This window comes from Amblyraja radiata, chromosome 11, assembly GCF_010909765.2.
Source record: "Amblyraja radiata isolate CabotCenter1 chromosome 11, sAmbRad1.1.pri, whole genome shotgun sequence".
NCBI classification, from domain to species: Eukaryota; Metazoa; Chordata; class Chondrichthyes; order Rajiformes; family Rajidae; genus Amblyraja; species Amblyraja radiata.
Window position 1 is genome coordinate 13,069,683 of NC_045966.1, and position 22,999 is coordinate 13,092,681.

Here is a 22,999-nt window from a genome sequence, read left to right on the forward strand (position 1 = left end):
GTGGAGTAGACTTGATGGGGCAAAATGGCCTAATTCTACTCCTATTCCTTATGACCTTATTACATTACATTATATTATATTAATCATTATTTTATTATATATGAATTATTATATTATATATGAATTTTATTTTATATAAATTATTATTTTGTGATGTTATTTACATGACTTAACTTGTATTTGGGTGCAGTTTGAATCTGTACAAGCACAGCAAATGCTTTGAATTATCAACAGTGGATTAGTTCAGTAACAAAGGCAGGTCATCAGATGAAAGAGCATTAGAACATGTTCTCCACTCCTGCACAAAGAGAATTTGCCCTTGATATTGAAATGCTGAGAAAAAATCTTGCATCAAAAAGATATTCTTTGGTTAAACATTCACTGTATTTGTTTTCTTTACGGGGGAGAACTTGATCAAAAACAGTCAGTCTAATTACCAGCAAGAAGTTACCTGAAGCAATCTTTACCGAACTTAAGGGCGGCACAGTGTTCTCAGTGGTAGAGCTGCTGCCTTACAGCACCAGGGACCCAGGTTCGATCCTAACCGTGGGTGCTGTCTGTGTGGAGTTTGTACGTTTTCCCTGTGACCACGTGGGTTTTCTCCAGGTGCTCCAGATTCGTCCCACATTCCAAAGACGTGCAGGTTTGTAGTTACTAAGTTAAGTGGCTTCTATAAATGGCCTCTAGTGTGTAAGATGTGAAACTGGGTTAACATAGAACTAATGTGTGGGTGTTTAAGAAGGAACTGCAGATGCTGGAAAATCGAAGGTACACAAAAATGCTGGAGAAACTCAGCGGGTGCAGCAGCATCTATGGAGCAAAGGAAATAGGCAACGTTTTGGGCCGAAACCCTTCTTCAGAAGTGTGGGTGATTGATTGTCCGCGCGGACACGGTGGAAACCTTGACATGAGAGGGGAGTTGACATCCAGTATTAGCTGCTCTTTTAGTTTTGAGAAGTAATGGTTTAAATTAGTGCTAGGCCCTAGACTTGAGTTAATGCAACATGACAATAAATTGACGGGCCAAAGGCCTGTTTCCACACCGTATCGCTAAACTAAACTAAACTGAGTTCAGGTCAGATTGTTTTCAAGTTTTTAAGCTGAATGCAAAGCAATTGCTTACTTGGAGAGATACAGTATATTGGGCAAACTCTTGATAAATCATTCCTTTAATGTGTTCAGCAGTAGTGTCAAGGAAATATCTTCAATTGAAAGTTTAAATATTCAATGGCTGGTGCTCATTAACAGCACAACATCAAATAAAATGTATAGAACTCGGCACCTGAATGTATAAAAACTACACAGCAAGGCACCTCACCAAATCACACTTAGCAGGCACACAGCCAAACCTAATCGCACATTGCTGGGGAAAAAAAAAACAGTAATCAATAATTAAAAAAGATATGTTGGAGGAATCGTGTTGAAGCATCCTATTCCAGGGAACTAGCAAGTCGAAAATTATGTGAGGGAAGATAAACAAATGAATCAAAAAATAATAAGCTGTATATTAATTATGGCCTGCACTGCGTGAAGACAGTTTACCTCTCATAGAGATTCCATCACCACTGACATTTATTGCTGTTGGTAAATTCTATCATAAACAAGTGCAAGTAAATGTCTTTGATGGCATCACTTTAGTGAGAACCAATATTTAGTCGACCACACAGAAAATAGTCAAGAGTCCATTGAATGTGTAGTGAGTGCAAAGTGAACACAAATTTAACCTTAAGTATCTAACAGGTTTTTTTTAAAGCAAATTAGGAGCTAAATTGGATCGTGCCGGAAAATGTGCAGAGGGACCATGCTACCTGACTGACCCATGCCTCAGTGACAAAGCATAGATGTGTGAATTATTCATACTACCTGTTCACTTCAATGATTCCAGCAACCAAGGCAGTGATAACTGCACAATTCATTGCCTTGTTGCATTAACCTAACTTGAGTGGCCAGCACTAATTTAAACCAACTTACACTGTTTCAACCAAGTCCATTACCTCTCAAACTAAAAGAGCAGCTAGTTCTGGAAGTCAACACCCGCCTCATGTCAAGGTTTCCACTTCAAGTCCCCACTCCTACCAATTTAAACATAGAAGCCTGGGCGACACAATGGGGCAGCGGTAGAGTTGCTGCCTTACAGCGCCAGAGACCCGGATTCGATCCTGACTATGGGTGCTAGTCTGTACGGGGTTCGTACGTTCTCCCTGTGACCTACATGGGTTTTCTCCACAATCTTTGGTTTCCTCCCACATTCCAAAGACGTGCAGGTTTGTAGGTTAATTGGCCTGGTATAAATGTAAATTATCCCCAGTGTGTGCAGGGATTGCTGGTCATGGCCCAGCCGGGACCTCAGGGGTCGGAGTCCGGGTCGGAGGAGCAGCCGACGGAGGCATGAAATGGGGCGTCGACAGCAGTGATGCCTCCCTCGGCGGCAGTGAGCGGCGGTGATGGGGCAGCGGTGAAGCCTCCCGATGATGCAGTCCCGGCAGTGGTGAAGCCTCGCAGCAGAAACGGCGATGCCTCACGGAATGACCCACAGTCAACTGTCGATGACAGCGTGGAGGACCACCGTGAGGGGGGAGGGGAAGAACAACGGAGGACCCGGCGTGGGGGGGGGGGGGCGCCATGAGGGGGGGGGGGAGAACAATGTACAATAGGAGGGGGACGGGACAAAGGACAATGGAGACCCAGCGTGGGGGGGGAACAAAAGGGAGAGCCGGCGTGCTTTGTAACTTAGTCAGCGCCGTGCCGTAGGTAGCCGCTATTTGTATACATTGTGTATGCAAGCACGGAATGTCATTGTGCCTAGTCACATGTGACAATAAAGTGTTCCTTTTCCTTGGTGGGCCGAAGGGCCTGTTTCACTCGTAGTGCAATGGAGTGGGGTCGCTATTTACTTACAGGCACTCGAGGGCAGCCGTGGGCAATCTCCTTCGCTGAACGGCCATTTTGATTGGCTCATTGGAGTTTCACGACCTAGCGGTAGGTAAAATGCCCGCTAAACTTTATTATACTTCTTAAAAGTTTCTCCCCCCCCTTCTCTCTCTCCCCTTCTCTCTCTCGCCTTCTCTCTCTCTCCCCCACCCCCCCACAGGTGCTGTCTGTGTGGAGTTTGCATGTTCTCCCTGGGCCGTGTGGATTTCCTCCAGGTGCCCCAGCTTCCTCCTACACTCCAAGGACGTTAATTGGCTTCGGTAAAATTGTCCCAAGCATATAGGATAATGTTAGTATACGGAGTGATCAGTGGCCGGCGTGGACTCGAGGGCCTGTTTCCGCACTGTTTCTCTAGTCTAAAGCTGCTGCCTCGCCGGACCAGAGACCTAGGTCGATCCTGATCTCGGGTGCTGTCTGTGTGGAGTTTGCATGTTCTCCCTGTGACCAGGTGGGTTTCATCCAGGTGCCATACAATTCAATTTATTTGTCATTTGGACCCCTTGAGGTCCAAACAAAATGTCGTTTCTGCAGCCATACATTACAAAACAAAAAGACCCAAGACACAACACAGTTTACACAAACATCCATCACATCGCTGTGATGGAAGGCAAAAAAACTTATCTCACCACTGCACTCTCCCCCCCCGATGTCAGAGTCAGAGTCAAAGTCAAAGCCCCCGGCTGGCGATGGCGATTGTCCCGCGGCCATTAAAGCCACGCCGGGTGATGCAAGGTCGCACACCGGGTCTAGTTGTTAGAGCCCCCGGCGGGCGCTCGCAAAGTCCCGCGGCCATTCCAAGGCCCCGCTCAGGTGCTCTTCAACCCCGCAACTCGGGCGGGAGAAGTCGCCGTTGCAGAAGCCCCGAAAAGCGGTCACCCAGCAGGGGCCCGCGGGCTCCCGGTGCCGTCGTCCGCCAAACCCGCAGTTTGCAGCCTCCGAAACTCCGGGGGTCGGGTGGCAGCAGCGCTCCACCACCGCTCCACCTGCTCCGGACTCGGCCAGCCTCGTGACGTTGAGTAGTCGGCAGCTCCGCAACTGGAGCCCCAGGTCGTTCCTGTTGGAGGCCGCTCCACGTTGCAGCCCCAACGACAACGGAGACCCGACAAAGAAAAGGTTGGGTCTCCCGTGCAGGGGAAAGATTTTAAAGTTACCCCCACCCCCCCACACACATACCCCAACAAAGAAAATAACAAAAACTACATAAAAACTAGACAAAAAATAATAAAAACACAGACGGACTGCAGAGGCCGCTGCTGACGAGAGTCGCGCCGCCCATCCTCCAGTTTCCTTCCACATCCCAAAGACATGCAGGATTGCAGGTTAATTGTCCTCTGTAAATTGCCCCTAGAGTGAAAGGAGTGGAGGCAAAGGTGAATGACATAGAACTAGCGTGGCAGGGTGATCGATGGTTGCCATTGACTCCGTGGGCTGAATAACCTGTTTCCATGGTGTATCCCTGAAGTAAATTAAACGAAATAATGATTTCACTTCACACCAGTGATCACTACTTTTACTCAGTCACTAATAAATGTGTATGCAAATCATGGTACGTTAAGAATTAAAGGATGTTCTTTTAGGAAAGAAATGGGGAGAAATGTCTTGATTCAGAGGGTGGTGAATCTGTGGAATTCATTGCCACAGAAGGCTGTGGAGGCAGTCAATGGATATTTTTAAAGCTGAGATAGATAGATTCTTGATTAGTACGGGTGTGAGAGGTTACAGGGTGAAGGCAGGAAAATTAGGTTAGGAGGGAGAGATAGATCAGCCATGATTGAATGGTGGAGTGGACATGATGGGCCGAATGGCCTAATTCTACTCCTATTCTTTATGATATGACCTCATACTGCTGTTGAAAACCATCTTGTTCATGTTTGATAAAATACTGTGTGTTAATCGAATCAGGGTATCCCAATTTGGCTGGGCTGGTGTCAAATTAGGATTGGACTGACATTATAAATGGTCATCCCAACAGGTGCACTTAATTATGTATGTCCAATTCACCCACTCTAATTGGCATCTTGATTCTTTGGAGACCAATTATTTAGCGAATAATTGTTGCCAAGATGAGTTAGCACATAGAATGAAGGCCAAACCCAACCAATGATCTCAAGTGGACAATGTTACAGTACATGAGTCATTGTTAATGCTGAGCGTGGTCTTACAGGTCTCTGGCACTGTAAGGCAGCAGCTTTAGAGTTGCTGGTGCAGAGGTAGAGTTGCTGCCTTACAGTGCTTATAGCGCCAGAGTCCCGGGTTCGATCCCAACTACTGGTGCTGTCTGTATGGATTTATACGTTCTCCCCGGGACCTGCGTGGGTTTTCTCCAAGATCTTCGGTTTCCTTCCACACTCCAAAGACGTAGGTTAATTGGCTTGGTATAAATGTAAATTGTCCCTACTGTATGTCGGGTGCGGGGATCACTGGTGAGTGTGGCCTCAGTGGGCCGAAGGGCCTGTTTCCACGCTTAATCTCCAAACTAAACCAAGCTGTATTCTACCACTGCGCCACGGTGCCACCCCTAGTTGGACAGGTGCGTGCCGATACTATTTTGATAGCAAACTCTTGAGGTTGGCCTGATTGAAGTCCACAGCTGTCATGAACAAGGCCTCGGGGTACTTCCCCTTTCAAGGCTATTGATAGCGATGTATAATTGACCCAGTACAGGCTTAGCATCAGCATGGTACTGCGATGTAAACTGCTGTCAGGATAACTGAAGTGAATTTCCACAGCAGGTCTGCTACGACCGCCTTGTCTGAACATCACAAGAAGCTACGTAGAGGTAAAATTAACCCATGGCATCGCCTTGAGGAAAATAGAGAAAATATTCTTCATGTTCCTCCAAAAACAGTAAAAAAAATTGTTTTGCGTACCATAAACAATGTATGCAAAGAGTCGCTATGTATAGGGCACCAACATAGTAACAACGTATTAGTTATAGTCCCCAATGGTCCCTCTTTGTTCTCGACCCCCCCCCCCCCCCCCTTGCCCCCCCCCCACCCACCCCCAACCCCCCCCACCCCCACGACCCGACGCCAAGTCCATCTTTGTTCTCAGCGCCCCCCCCCAACCCCGCCCACACCAGGTGCTTCTTTGCTCTCAGCGGTGGGACCTAGTCCATCCTTTGGCACCACCGTGAGCCCATCCGACCTCTGGTCGGCCTATATTCTTGATGCCTGAATGAAATAAGGGAAAGAATAGCTGTTTGTCTTTGGCCCCTCTAGTTTGCTCTGCGGCATGGTGGCGCAGTGGTAGAGTTGCTGCCTTAATGCGACTGCAGCGTCGGAGACCCGTGCTCGATCCTGACTACATGGTGTTGTCTGTACGGAATTTTGCACGTTCTCCCCGTGACCACGTGGGTTTTCTCCTAGATCTTCAGTTTCCTCCCACACGTACAGGTTTGTAGGTTAATTGGCTTGGTAAATGTAAAAATTGTTTCTAGTGTGTGTAGGATAGTGTTAATATGCAGGGATCGCTGGTCGGCGCGGACCCGGTGGGCCGAAGGGCCTGTTTCCGCGCTGTATCTCTGAAACTAAAAAACTAAAAATTACCCGAGTTTGATCCCGAACAAGATATCTTGGTTGAACAATTAGCACGTCTCTTCACTTATCTTATCGTCATTATATTGCCTCAGCACCGCAATATTGGCTAGGCTTTGAAAATACTCCAGTCTCTCCAAATAGGCTGAGGTCATGAAGGACGCAGTGCAAGAGAGGTTTTTGTTTGTGTTTCCAGAAGACACTGCTGCCTTTAGACTTTGAGACATTAGAGATACAGACCTTTGGCCCACTGAATGTGTGGGCATCGACCAGCGATTCCCACACATTAACATTACCCTACGCGAGGGATAATTTTTACATTTATACCAAGCCAGTTAACCTACAAACCTGTACGTCTTTGGAGTGTGGGAGGAAGCCGAAGTTCTCGGAGAAAACCCACGCAGGTCATGGGGAGGACCTACAAACTCAGTACAGACAAGCACCCGTAGTCAGGATCGAACCCGGGTCACTGGCGCCATAAGTGCTGTAAGGCAGCAACTCTACCGCTGCGCCACCATGCCACCCTTGTCGTTATTATATTGCCTCAGCACCCCAATATAGGCTAGCCTTTGAAAATATTCCAATGGATGAAAAAGTTTCTCTAAACTGGTTTAGGTCAAGTACAAGAGAGATTTTTGGTTGTGTTTCCAGAACACATCGCTGCCTATGAGATGCGAGTGTCTAAAATGGTAGCCATTGCAATTAGAGCACAAACAACATGGAGGTGAATCGATTGACTCTTACAGCCCTCCTGTCTGGTGAGAAGGTTTTTAGAAAACCCCATAGCTTGTGATTTGCAGATTCCACCTTAACGGGGAAGAGAGACTGAAACGTCAGTACTTTTCTTGTGCTTCTGCTCTGCTCTTTCCTGAATAAGTGCTGACAGCAGAACGGCAGCAACTTCACTTTTGAAGATTAACACCCCTGATTAAAACACAATCTCTAATTTACATGTGAACTGCTTGCCTGCACAGAAAAGCAGAGCTACCAGAATACCCATGGTAATCAAATGCACAAATGACAACATTCTGAAGGGAAACAACTCTGTATGAGGCTATTTAAAATGACTACTATAGATGTCAGCATAGATAGTTTTCTCTCTGTATCTCATCAGCTTTTTCATTCTAACTTATCCTGCTCAAACTGAATTTTATCCAGTATTTTACATATTTCCCAAAAAATGAGCTGTTGTGTCACCAATCTTCCCGAAACATAATAAGTATTACATATTCTTGATGCTTGGGTGAAATAAGAGAAAGGATAGCTGTATAAATTCATAAGTTCTAGGAGCAGAATTAGGCCATTCAGCCCATCAAGTCTACTCCGCCATTCAATCATGGCTGATCTATCTTTCAACCCCATTCTCCTGCTTTCTCCCCATAACCCTTGACAGTCATACCAAACAAGGACCTGTCAATCTCTGCTTTAGAAATACCAATTGACTTGGCCTCCACAGCCATCTGTGGCAATGAATTCACCACCCTCTGACTGAAGAAATTTCTCCTCATCTCCTTTTTAAAGGTACGTCCTTTTATTCTTTTATAGACCTTTGGCTCCTCTAGTTTGCTCTACCATCAACAAGATATCTTGGTTAAACAATGAACACGACATTATTACTGTCTCTCTTCATTTGTACATGGTTTTCTAATAGTTTTATCTTCAGTCAAATTGACCAGAGAATCACAGAGTACAGATATGTCCTAGCTATAAATACAACATCATACTAACCACTCATTGTACTCAATGTTTGCTGTTCAATTCCTTTGACTACAGTATTTCCTCTTTAGTGCAACCACCTGAGGATGAATGTTTATCCCAGAGAATCTCACAGAGCAAAGATGGCCATCTGGCCTGTGGTGCCTGCACCAGCTCATTGAAAAAGTTCTCCAATGTAGTCGGATTTCATACAATTTACCAATATATCGCCCCCTTCAGCCGTTCTATATTCTAGGGGACAACAAGCAAGCATCGTGTTCAGCTCTGAATTGATACTTGATAAGAGTTTAGTTTAGTTTAGCTTAGTTTAAAGATACAGCAGTTTTGAGGAAGGACATCCTGGTGATTGAGGCAGTGCAGCGTAGGTTCACGAGATTGATCCCTGGGATGGCGGGACTGTCATATGAGGAAAGATTGAAAAGACTAGGCTTGTATTCACTGGAGTTTAGAAGGATGAGGGGGATCTTATAGAAACATATACAATTATAAATGGACTGGACAAGCTAGATGCAGGAAAAATGTTCCCTATGTTGGGCGAGCCCAGAACCAGGGGCCACAGTCTTAGAATAAAGGGGAGGTCATTTAAGAATGAGGTGAGAAAAAACTTTTTCTCCCAGAGAGTTGTGAATTTATGGAATTCCCTGCCACAGAGGGCAGTGGAGGCCAAATCACTGGATGGATTTAAGAGAGAGTTAGATAGAGCTCTAGGGGCTAGTGGAGTCAAGGGATATGGGGAGAAGGATGGCACGGGTTATTGATAGGGGACGATCAGCCATGATCACAATGAATGGCGGTGCTGGCTCGAAGGGCCGAATGGCCTCCTCCTGCACCTATTTTCTATGTTTCTATGTTTCTATGTCTACAGCATGTAAACAGGCCCTTTGGCCCACTAAGTCCACACCGACCAACGTCACACATTCACACTAGTTCTGGAAGACCAGAGGCTTGTAGGTCAGCGGGACCCTACCTGAATGCTTGGCGGACCCCCGTGGACCCGCCTAAAGGCTCGTCGGTCAGCGGGTCCCACCCGAAGGGAGCTGAAGTCATCAGAGGCGAGGAGCAAGGGCCGGTAGGAGGTCATGCCTCCAGCGCCTTCAAGGGCGACTGCAAGAGGACACAAAGCTGGCGGACGATGAGAGGGACGTTGCTTCGCGGGAACTGCTCCAGTTTATCGAGCGCGGGGGCTGACCGAACTCGAGAAATGGCGCCAAAACATAACAAAGCCTGCGTGTGTAAAAATGCAAGAAGAATTTCACTGTGCAGTTGCATATGTGACAAGTAAAGAACCATTGAACCATCCCACTTTCTCATCCATTCCATCATAAAGACAACGCCAGTCCCGTGCCTCTACGCCCTAGCTGGTATTGCCCCCCCCCCATATCAGACGATCCATCGTCGCCCAAGACGAGCGGAGAGCACAGGAGATCGATACCAGGCACCCCCTGCACGGACACACAGCACCTCCACCCCGACTGAAATCCAGAGCCAGTTTCTTGCAGACAGTCCCACCTCTCCAGACAACCAAAGGAACAGCAAGGACCAACATCTGGAAAGATGAATGGAACCAGCTCAACACACGAGCCCACGACTGGATGGAGAGAGGAATCACTCCGACTGAATGCCTCGCCAGCGGGCACGACCTCCCATGGCCAACCTGGAAGACCCTCAACAGATTACGAGTGGAGCATGGGGAGGTGCAAAGCACTTATGAAAGCATGGAACTACCAGGCAGAAGACACATGCAGCTGTGGAGCAGTACAGACAATGTCCCACCTACTGGAGTGTGACGAAGCCCCCCAGTGCAGCCCCCAGGACCTGGCTGAACCGACCCGACCAGCTGTGACCTGCGCCAGGTACTGGCAGAACGACATCTGAGATTGCAACGGACTCGAAGAAGAAGATCCATTCCATACACATTACAGGTATTTCGGCAGAGGCCAAATCACCTACAAAGCTCCATGTCCTGGTGTCCCCATGTCTCTGGCGCTGTGAGGCAGCAGCTCCGCCCACTGTGTTTCTCACGTACAATGTACTAGATGCTGACTGAGGGTCTATATTATAGGGAGTGGTCGGCAGTCAAAGACTTTATTGCTTGGAATGCAGGAAGATGAAGGGTGACCTTATGTAAAATCATGAGGGGAATTGATAAGCTGGGATATGTACCCAGGGTTAGGGAATCAACAAGTCGTGGGCATAAGTTTAACGTGAGAGTGGGAAAATTTAATAGAAACCTGAGGGGCAACTTTATCTCACGGAGGGTGGAGGGTGTATGGAAAGAGCTGTCAGAGGAAGTAGTTGAAGCAGGCACAATAACAATATTTCAAGACATTTGGGCAGGTACATGCATAGGAAATGTTTAGAGGTGATAGACACAAAATGCTGGAGTAACTCAGAAGGAATGGGTGATGTTTCGGGTAGAGACCCTTCTTCAGACTTTCTTACACATTTAAACCAACATCTGTATTTCTTTCTTGCACATTTTGTCACCCATTCCTTCTCTCCAGAGATGCTGCCTGTCCCGTTGATTTACTCCAGCATTTTGTGTCTACCTTCGATTTAAACCAACATCTGCAGTTCTTTCTTACACAGGGTTTAGAAGAGTATGGCCAACATGCAGGCAAATGGGAACCAGCTGAGTTGGGGCATTGTGGCCAGCAGGGGCGATTTGAGTCGAAGGATCTGTTTCCATGCTGTACAACTCTATGAGACGAGGAGAAATTTATTTTGTCAGAGAGTGGTGAATCTGTGGAATTCTTTGCCACAGAAGGCTGTGGAGGCCGTCAGTGGATATTGTTAAGGCAGAGATAGATAGATTCTTGATTAGTGTGTAGCAGATGATCAGTCTGAAGAAGGGTCTCGTTCCGAAACGTCACCCATTCCTTCTCTCCAGAGATGCTGCCTGTCCCGCTGAGTTACTCCAGGATTTTGTGTCTACCTTAGATTCGTGATTAGTAGAGGTGTCAGAGGTTATGGGGAGAAGGCAGGAGAATAGGGTTAGGAGGGAGAGATCGATCAGCCATGATTGAATGGTGGAGTAGATTTGATGGGCCAAATGGCCTAATACTATTCCTATATCTAATAACCTTAGTCAAGACCATACCTTTGTGTTAGCTGCAAGTGATAGATAATGTTTTATTAGTGCAAAGTACACATCTATTTGTTGGTTTACAATATCAATATAATTAAACTCACGGTGAAATAGAGCCCAAGCAATAAACACTAGAATGCGGCAGTCACTTAAAAGATTTCTGCTTTTCAACTCTGCTAATGGAAAATATTTGATGACATATGCACTGTTTATCACATGTTGGAATATGACTCTAAAACATCTGCTTATCTGAAAAATGCAAAGCTCCAGATTTCAAAATGGTTTCATTCATAAATTCTGATTCTCCTGCACACAGTCAGTATAATGTTTCCATTATATCTTCAGAGCCTTGACGTTATCAAAACTCCTGGCATTTCTTCAATGTTCTCACGTTCCATAAGGCAAATTCATTGACGAGGACTCTTGCCAAAGTCAAATTTCCCACTGAATTACTCCAGCTTTTTGTGTCAGTCTTTAGTTTACTTTAAAATGAAGATAGACACAAAATGCTGGAGTGGGTACACAAAAATGCTGGAGAAACTCAGCGGGTACAGCTGCATCTATGGAGCGAAGGAAATAGGCAACGTTTCGGGCCGAAACCCTCGGGTTTCGGCCCGAAACGTTGCCTATTTCCTTCCCTCCATAGATGCTGCTGCACCCGCTGAGTTTCTCCAGCATTTTTGTGTACCTTCGATTTTCCAGCATCTGCAGTTCCTTGCTGGAGTGGGACAGGCAGCTTCTCTGGAGTGATGGAATGGGTGACGTTCCGGGTGGAGACCCTTCTTCAGGCTTTAGTTTAGTTTGGAGATACAGCGCGGGAAACAGGCTCTTCGGCCCACCGAGTCCGCACCGAACAGCGATCCCGTCACACTAGCACTATCCTGCACACGCTAGCGACAATTTACATTTCTCCCAAGCCAATTAGCTTACAAACATGTACGTGTTTAGAGTGTGGGAGCAAACCGGACACCCGGAGAAACTCAGGTCACAGGGAGAACGTACAAACTCCACACAGACAGCACCCGTAGACAGGATTGAACCCGGGTCTCTGGCGCTGAAAGGCAGCAACTCTACCGCTGCACCACCCAGGCTCTCAGCTTTTCAGGATTTTTTAAATAATTTGACCTGCAGTTCAGTTCAGTGATCTCTTTCCAATTAAAATGGATTAAGATTGGTTGGCATGCTGTTTATTGCTATGTGCCCCTGTACTGAGGCAGTTATTGTTAATGAGCCAAGCATTGAATATTTAAATTATAAACATTCATATCTATTTGAATGTCATTAAATCTTATATCTGACATTGACCAGCTCTAAGGGGAGTGTAGTTCTCGATGACTTTTAACTTATTTCAGTTTATTGTGTTCAGTTTTGGTTACCCTGTTAGAGGAAAGATGTTGTTAATGGCCCTGTCCCACTGTAGGAGTTCATTCAAGTGCTCTCCCGAGTTAAAAAAAAAATCAGACTTGTGGTAAGTACGTAGAATGAACGTAGCGGGTACGTCGGTGCTCGGGGATGTCTCTTAGCGGCTCGTAATGCTAACAGCAGGTACTCAGGAAACGTGGTAAGCTCGGGAAGACTCGTGAAGATTTTTCAACATGTTGAAAAATGTCCACGAGAGCCCCGAGTACCGACGAGTGGCCATTACCGTAAATCTCCGAGTTCGAATCAGGGAAAACTCGGGAGAACTCTTTGAATGAACTCGTACAGTGGGACAGGGCGTTAAGCTGGGAAGGGTGTAGAAAAGATTTACGAGGATGTTACCAGAACTCAAGGACCTGAGCCATAGTGAGAGGTTGAGCAGGCTAGGACTTTATTTCCTTGCTATGCAGGAGGATGAGGAGTGATCTCATAGAGTTGTCTAAGATCACGAGAGGAAAAGATAGGGTAGAAGCACAAAGTTACCCAGAGTAGGGGAATCAAGAACCAGAGGACATAGGTTTAAGGTGAGGAGGGAAAAGAGATAAATAGAAACCTGAGGGGCAACGTTTTTAAACAAAGGGTGGTAGGTATATGGAAGAAGCTGCCAGGAGTAGTTGAGGCAATTACTATCACAATGTTTAAAAAACATTTGGACAGGTACATGGGTAGGGACAGGTTTAGAGGGAAATAGGCCAAATGTAGGCAGGTGGAACTAGTGTAGATGGGACATGTTGGTCGTTGTGGGCAGGTTGAGCCGCATGACTCTGTGACTCTTGTTGGAAAAGTAGGGGCTCAAGTTGTCGACCCCGGGATGAACCCTGTCAACTGACCTCAGTCAGGAGAACGAAAACAAACAGACAGCAGCGAAACGCAACCTCAGTCGCCGCAGATTGGCGCCAACCCGGAGCATGCGTCTTTTTAGGGCAGGCACCTACGGATGTCGAATCGGATGGCATCACCCTGCTGCAGACTTCCGCTGCCTCAAAAGCAAGAAGAGGAAGTTGGAAAAGAAGTATGGTTTGGCGAGACAGGCAGATTGAGTAAAACAAATATTTTATTTGGAATAAACAAACAAAAGGCAGTACACTAAAACATCAGCCAAATATATAATAGCTCCTGCTACACGGGAGGAGCTCTGTCGACTGAGGAACAAAAGCCCGCGAAAACACACCCGCGATCACGTGATGGTGCCAGCCAAAAGCGAGGGTTCACATTTCCCCAAGCCACCAATAGGTGCCGCAACAAAGGCAAGGTATAAAAATGGCAGCTTCTGTGTGACACACTCACAGATAGACACCCTTACACTGATAGCAATATCAGTGTCAAGTACCAGCACACATGCAAATATTCCACCCCGAATGCAAGGAATCTGTATTCCGCACTTTTTCAGAGATTATTACAGTTTTCGCACTAAAACAATATTCTTCTTTGCGAGTTGTCTTCATCTTCTGAGATCTTTTATTTCTCATGGCCCATGTGAAGCAAATTGAGATATCTTTTGTAATGGTAAAAATGCGATAAAAATCCAAATAGCCTTTTTTTTTTTAACCAGCTGTGAAAATTGTTTCCCCAGAGCATTTAAACATACCATTTATTTCTGCAACGTAAAAATTGTTAATGAACAAAACTGAAATTCTAGATTGGGAATGATTAGCAAATAACAGCTTGTCACAAAATAATATAAACTTTTGATGAGATTGAATTGCCATTTTTGCAAGTTATGTTGCATGGATTTGATAAGCATTTTGGCAGACCCTGGATAATGCCTCCCAGTGGCATTCTGCCATTGTTGTTACCCCATTCCTATTATCCCAATATACTCAGATTTTTAAATTAGCTTTCTCTGATTAGCATTATCTCATTATCATGTATTTCCCACAGGTCCTCTCTCTCGCTTGTGCATTAGCATAACTATTAGCAGTGTCTGTTTTGTGTCATGTTCTGTCGCTCTCTCTCTCTTAGACCACAAGACATAGGAGCAGAATTGGGCCATTCGGCCCATCGAGTCTACTCTGCCATTCAATCATGGCTGGTCTATTTTCCCCTCTCAACCCAACCTTCTCCCCGTAAACTGTGATGCCCATACTAATCAGGAAGCTATCAATCTCCGCTTTAAAAATACCCAATATCTTGGCCTCCACAGCCGTCTGTGGCAATCAATTCCAATGATTCACCTCTCATCATTATTTATTGTTCCTCCCCTTTTCTTCTCTGTTTTCTCTCTTTTTATCTCTTATTCTCTCTTCTCTCTCTCTCTGTCTCCCTCTCTCTCTTTCCCTCAGATGCATTTTCCTTCACCCAGTTATTCCTTTCATTAAGTGGGATCTTTGATTTCATCCCACAGCCCAAAGACGTGCGGGTTTGTAGGCTAATTGCCCCTTGTGTGTTCTGAGGTCATAAGTGATAGGAGTAGAATTAGGCCATTCGGCCCATCTATCTCTCCCTCCTAACCCCGATTCTCCTGCCTTCTCCCCACAATCCCTGACTCCTGTGTAGGAAGTTATGTGACCTAGAACTGGTGCGAATGGGTGATTGATTAACCCATGGGCACAGTGGGTCAAAAAGCTTGTTTTCATGCTGTATCTCTAAACTAAACTAAATTGTACTTTCTACTAAAATTACTCTGCAGCAACCTAGCCATGGGTCCTGCCTGTTCAATAAGAAACCATGCACATGTGGCTTTGATTCCCAAGGGCTGTCAAGCGGAATTCAATTGAGCAATACTTAAACACATCCTGTCATTATTTTTGACTTTACATTTAGTTTAAATCTTTTTATTTGAATTTTGAATTTAACAGCAATTTGCATACATACAATGATAACAGACAGTGATAATCAGGACATAATTGTACAACAGTATGTAAACGACCCTCAAAACCCTTACCCTTACCCACCCTCGCCACCCGGGAACAAACAACACTCACATACGTACACATCCACACAAATACGATAAAAATAAATAAATAAATTTAAAAAATGAGAAGAAAAAAAAGAAAAAAGAAATAAATTAAAAAAAAAAAAAGATATATAAATAAATAAATAAAAAAGAAATTGTGGGGAGGGAGGGGGGGGGGGGGAGGGGTTGAGGGGATAGCAGCTGCAATAAGACAGAGCTGTGATAGAGGGCACTCAGTCCTCTTCCGAGTCCGGAAACAAGTTAAGAGAGTTAACAAGTTCCAGGAAAGGGTTCCATGTACATTTAAAAGTTCTTCCTGAACACCCCTTGATTCCTCTAGGGGCTAGCGGAACCAAGGGATATGGGGAGAAGGCAGGCACAGGTTACTGATTGTGGATGAACACCCATGATCACAATGAATGGCGGTGCTGGCCTCCTCCTGCGCCTATTTTCTATGTTTCTAAAAGTGCAGTGATTTTAGCTTTGGGTTGAAGATCTCAATTGTAAATTGATTCACTCTGCCATTTATCTCCGTGCAATCAATAAGCCTTCACAGCTTCCGTGTTTACTCTGGAAGTGACAATACTGGAATCAATATTGAAAAATTAACTTTGAGCCGCATCCGTAAACGCATTTAACATTCCTTAAATATTCACCTCTGGGTGTTTGTTTTCTGTTGTTAGAATTTACTGCTTGACAGAAGAGGCCTGTGAATATAATCATGAGAGGAATAGATCAGGTGGACGATCGGAGACTCTTGCCCAGAGAAGGGGAATCAAAACCAGATTCATCATCGTTGAAAACATTAGCGACGCAGTGGTGCTGGTTTCCAACGGGAACGGTGACGGACGCACCACACGTCTCTGTCCTCCAGTTCCTGCCGACTTCCGCCACTGGAAGTACAGGATTTTGGTGCGTGTGCTTTATCATCGTTCCTTACAATGCTATGCACGACAGTGATCGCAACTTCTACTGAAGTGTGAATGACCGTTGGCTCACTAGAAGCTCATCCGCACTTTGACAGGCCTTGTTTTTGGTCCTGTTGGAGGTCCACACCCCCTCCTTTTTCTTGTTTTTTTTTTCAAAACAAGTTTTCTTTTTTTTTAAATTTTAGCATTCCAGCATCTGCAAGATTTTGGCTTTCATTTCATTCAAGTAGGAATCCAATGCAAAATCTTTAACTTGAAGAAATTAAACCTGAACAATCTTTCTACTTTTTCCATTTTAATCTTTCATGAGCTTATGTTCAGTCAGGATTAAAAATACATTCCCCTCTGCGTGTACAATTAAAGTTTTTTTTTTTAAATTAAGTGTTCATAGTGATTGAATTTCCTCAAGGAGTTTTTTTTTTCCAATCACTGCAACTCCAGTGAAAGATCTGCAGAAATCCCAAGGAAACCTGGTAAAGAGTATTTATATCAAGGGTATTATATGGGGCACTTCATCAGCAATGGATTGTAATCCCAGGAGAATGGTTTCTAGAAGTTAATGGTGATGACTGAAGGGGTTACATACAAGGCTCACTGGATGTGGTGTGGGAACATAACATTATTAGAAGCATAGTTAATGGGAATTGATAGTGCACTCATGTGATTGTATTAAAATATATAACCATTTATATATTCTGCATAATTTTGGATGTTCTTGTATCCCCGAGCATTTTGCGAAATCAAGGTCCTGGTTCCGTTGATTTAATTTTGACCACTATAGGTACGTGGTATTCAGCACCGTTGGACCTGACTGGCATCCAATCTTGTTCGGAGATTATGTTTTATAGCACTATTAGTTTAGTTAAGAAATGCAGCATGGAAACAGGCCCTTCAGCCCGAGTCCACGCTGACCATCGATCACCGATCACACTGGTTCTATGCTTTCCCACTTTCTAATCCAGTCCCTACACATGATGGGCAATTTACAGCAGCCAATTAACCTACAAACCCACATGTCTTTAGAATGTGGGCAGAAACTGGAGCACCTGGAGGAAACCCACACGGTTACAGGGAGAACGTGTAAACTCCAACGCACTTTCACGACCTAATTCACGACCTCTGTCGAGTTTGCCCTTAACTCGTGCTCGCAGAATGGTCGTCACAAGGTCGTAGGAGGTCGTAGGAGGTCGTAGGTAGGTCGTAGCAGGCCGTGATGCTAGTCGTAGGTACTCGTGGCATCAAGTAGGTCGGGGCGTTTTTCTAGTCTGATGAAAAATGTCCACGAGTAAAAAAGGTTGTGAATTAGGTTGTAAAAGTGGGACAGGCCCCTAAACTAGATAGCATGGTAATATTTGCATCGGTGGCAGAGTATGGAGTTTGCAGATTTGAAGATTTGATGCCAGGCCTGACAAATAGGGCCAAGAAAGTTAAGCTAATGCCTGGTGTGTTCACAATCGCAGTGATGCCTCTTGTTCAACTGCACAGGGAACCATCATTGGGATGCTTCGCAGCTTGGTTTGGGAACAGCTCCATCCAAGACCGCAAGAAAATGCAGAGAGTTGTGAATGCAACCCAGACCATCTGCACTTCACGCTGCCTCGGCAAGGCCATCAGCATATTCAAGGACAAGTCCCTCTTCTCCCCTCTCCCATCAGGCAAGAGGTATAGAAATGTGAAAACGCACAACAGATTCAGAGACAGTTTCATTCCAGCAGTTATCAGGTAACTGAACCATTCTGTCAAAAACTAGAGAGCGGTCCTGAGCTACTATCTCCCTCATTAGATTCCCTTGGACTATCTTTAATCAGTTTACTGGACTTTATCTTGCACTAAACGTTATTCCTTTTATCATGTATCTGTACACTGTGGACGGCTCGATTGTAATCATGTATCGTCTTTCCGCTGACTGGTTAGCAGGCAACAAAAGCTTTTCACTGTACCTCGGTACACGTGACAATAAACAAAACAAAAAAAACTAAAGTAAATCTAAAATCTAAATCTAAAACATTCCTACCACCTCCCACACCATCACAACCAACATCATTGAGATGTTTAAAGAACTCCTCAATTAACTCAAGGGGCATTTAGACAGGCAGATGAATAGGCAGAAAGGTATGGAGCAGGTGCAAGCATAGGAGTAGAATTAGGCCATTCAACCCATCAAGTCCATCCATCATCCAATCATGGCTGATCTATCTTCCCCTCTTAACCCCATTCTCCTGCCTTCTCCCCAAAACCAGCAGGAAGATGGGATTCATATAATTGTTTAAGAGGCTTTTAGCTGGGCATATAGAAATGCGGGGAATAGAGGGGTATGGATCATGTACATGTAGATCAGTTTAACTTGGCATCAGGTCCGGCACAAACATTGTGGGCTGAAGGGCTTCCTCTGGTGCCACGTTCTCTGTTCTATGATTTGCAGGTTTGATGGTCATTGGGCTGGAACTCTGTTCAATGGAGAAAACTGCAGTAAATTATATGCTTCATGCAATTCACACGTATTTTGGCACATCACAAAGTGCATTAGAGCTCGTAAATACTTCCTAAACTGTATCCAATGAGTTAGTAAAGGAAACACGGCACCCAACGTGTACACAGCTAGCTCACTTAAGTCGCAATTTGACAAAGACCAAATAGTATATTCACTTGTAGTAACATTTAGTAGTAACATTTTTTTCATTTTCCATTCTAAATTTCCTGCTGGGTTAATATTTATTCAACTGATCATTTTGTTTTGTAGCTGCCTCTTATCCTACTGGCAAATGAATGAATGAATGTCTCTGAAAATGTTTAGTGTAGTTTAGTTTATTATTGATGTCACATGTACTGAGGTACAGTGAAAAGTTATTTTGTGTAGGAATTTACTGCTACAGTAAAGGGCCTGTCCCACGGGCATGCGACCTGCATGCGGCAAGCGCGACCTAAAGGGCCGGTCCCACCAGCATGCGTCTGCATGCGGCAAGCGCGACCTAACGTGGTCGCTTGAGCCGTACGGCCTCGCGGGGCCGGTCTCACTTCGATCGCCGGAGCCTTATGGAATTGTGCGGAGCTGGTCCCGACATCGCACGGGGCTCCGGAAAACTGACCGTGTTTAAAAATTCCGCGCGGCAACGGCCTGCTGGCCCGCAGCCGCCTCAACATCGTGTCACTCACTCGACCTCCGCGCGGCTCCCGTTTCTGGTTTGATCGCGCTTGCCGCATGCCGTACGGCTCAAGCGACCACGTTAGATCGCGCTTGCCGCATGCAGGCGCATGCTGGTGGGACCGGTCCTTTAGGTCGCGCTTGCCGCATGCAGGTCGCATGCCCGTGGGACAGGCCCTTAACTCAGCAGAACAGGCAGCATCTCTGGATAGAAGTAATGGGTGACGTTTTGGGTCGAGACCTTTCTTCAGACGTTTTTTTTTGTTTTTTTGTCGTGTGCTATCCAGTCAGCGAAAAGACTATAGTTAATTACAATCAAGCTGTCCACAGTATACAGGTGCAGGATAAAGGGTGTAATGTTTAGTGCAAGATAAAGTCCAGTAGAGTCCGATTAAAGATAGTTCAAAGGGCTCTGATGAGATAGATGAAGGTCAGGACTGTTCTCTAGCACCCGAGGTCAGTGTTATACCTGGGTCACTGGCACTATGAGGCAGCAGCTCTACCACTTCAGAGATATTGACGACCTATTTTTGTCTTTGTCAGCACATATGAGTTAACAGAACCTATTTTCGCTTGGAAAGTAAGTGAACAAAATGGAGAAAATAATTCAGAAGAAGATTAACTATCGTAAAACTCTGCTCTATTATCCACTTAAGGGCTGCTGTTTCCTGTGCTCTGCTTAACACACGTGGGCCACAATGCCTGTTCTCCCCTGAAACTCAACGGTTAGCTGGAAAATTCGTTAAACTATTGTGCACTAAAATAAATAAATTTTAAAATGTGACGGAGAATTAATTGAAACTGCCAGTTCAGCGCTCCTCAGGTCCCTAGCAAGACTGATTAATGGTTTTACTGTACGCGGAATGGTAATTTCTATTCAGCAATAGCTTGTTCTGTCTTGCAGCCAGAATGTCACCATCGTTTTCTGAACTTCCTTTTTTTTCCATTTTGTTTGATTTTTACTTTCTCAGGAATGAATAGATACCATTTGCACACTTAATCGTTGCCTCTCCGGCATTTTCCCTGCTCTCCGCGTTGAAGAGCTTCAGAGTAAATGGATCAACATAGAAGCTCCCGCTGATTTTGATTGCAAATGAATATAAATGAATGACAAAAACATCCACTGTGCAGCTGGAAGAGCTTCTGCCTCACAGCGCCAGAGACCCGGGTTCGATCCTGACCTTGGTTGCTGTCTGCGCGGAATTTGCACGTTCTCACCGTGGTTTGGGAATTCTTGGTTCTTGGTTCTTGGTTTCTTGGTCCTCCAAAATATTCCAAATGGAATTTAAACTGGAGGTGGTGAAGGGAGGGATTAAGCCAGAAAGGGTTATTGGGAAGAGAGAGCTACTTTAAATTTAGTTGCATCTGGTTGGTGAATTGCTCTGCCCAGGACAAGAAGGCTCTGCAGAGAGTAGTGCGTTCGGCCGAACGCACTATGGGAACTTCACTCGCCCCCCTGCAGGAACTATACATCAGGAGGTGCAACTCCAGAGCCAATAAAATCATGGGAGACCCCTTCCACCCCAGCAACGGAATGTTCCAGCTGCTACGGTCAGGCAAACGCCTCCGTTGCCATGCTGTGAGAACGGAGAGGTTGAGAAGGAGTTTCTTCCCAGAGGCCATTAGGACTGTAAACTCCTATCTCACCAGGGACTAACTTTTACTGAACCACTCTACTGGGTTTTTTTTAATTTCTGTTTCCTTCCATTTTTCTTTCCGCCCACAATATTTAATATGTAAAAGAATGTGTGATTCTGTTCCATTCTGTTTGTAGTTTGTTTGGTTGTTTGTTTGTTTGTCTTTTTGCACAAAGTCCGCGAGCATTGCCACTTTTCATTTCACTGCACATCTCGTATGTGTATGTGATGAATAAACTTGGCTTGACTTGACTTCCGGGTGCTCCGGTTTCCTCCCACATCCCAAACATGTGCGGGTTTGTTGGTTAATTGGCCTCTGCAAAATTGTCGCAATTGTGTAAGGGAGTGGATGGGAAAGTGGGAAAACGTAGAACTAGTGTGAAGGCGTGATTGATGGTCAGCGTGAGCTAAAGGGCCTATTTCTATGCTATATCTTTCAATCCATAAGTAGGTTTATCAGTAGAGTATACTATTCATGGGAGTAGGCAACGCACAGAATTGTTACTAAGAAACAAAGCAAAGTGTACATGTAATTCTCTGGTGTTACGTGATATTCTCTGGTTTTATGTGATATTCTTGAGACAGCATTAAAACAAATGGAAAATTGTTAAATTAACCATAATTCTAACATGCAAAGGTTAGTCAGAAGCAATCAACAAAACGTTTCTGCTCAGCCAGATGTTGGAGTGGATCTGAACAAGACTTTATAACTTCGAACTGCTCTCGATAGGAATTAGTTTGAATGGCCAGCACAAACCGCAATTACCTTGTATGTTGCAAAACATACTTGGCTAATAAAGTATTGTTATGAACATGATTATAGAAACATAAAAACATAGAAAATAGCAGGAGTAGGCCATTCGGCCCTTCGAGCCTGCACCGCCATTCAATATGATCATGGCTGATCATCCAACTCAGTATCCTGTACCTGCCTTCTCTCCATACCCCCTGATCCCTTTAGCCACAAGGGCCACATCTAACTCCCTTTAAAATATAGCCAATGAACTGGCCTCAACTACCTTCTGAGGCAGAGAATTCCAGAGATTCACCACTCTTTGTGTGAAAAACATTTTTCTCATCTCGGTCCTAAAAGATTTCCCCCTTATCCTTAAACTGCGACCGCTTGTTCTGGACTTCCCCAACATCGGGAACAATCTTCCTGCATCTAGCCTGTCCAACCCCTTAAGAATTTTGTAAGTTTCTATAAGATCCCCCCTCAATCTTCAAAATTCTAGCGAGTACAAGTCGAGTCTATCCAGTCTTTCTTCATATGAAAGTCCTGACATCCCCGGAATCAGTCTGGTGAACCTTCTCTGTACTCCCTCTATGGCAAGAATGCCTTTTCTCAGATTAGGAGACCAAAACTGTACGCAATACTCCACGTGTGGTCTCACCGAGACCCTGTACAACTGCAGTAGAACCTCCCTGCTCCTATACTCAAATCCTTTTGCTATGAATGCTAACAAACCATTCGCTTTCTTCACTGCCTGCTGCACCTGCATGCCTACTTTCAATGACTGGTGTACCATGACACCCAGGTCTCGTTGCATCTCCCCTTTTCCTAATCAGCCACCATTCAGATAATAGTCTACTTTCCTGTTTTTGCCACTAAAGTGGATAACCTCACATTTATCCGCATTATACTGCATCTGCCATGCATTTGCCCACTCACCCAGCCTATCCAAGTCACCTTGCAGCCTCCTAG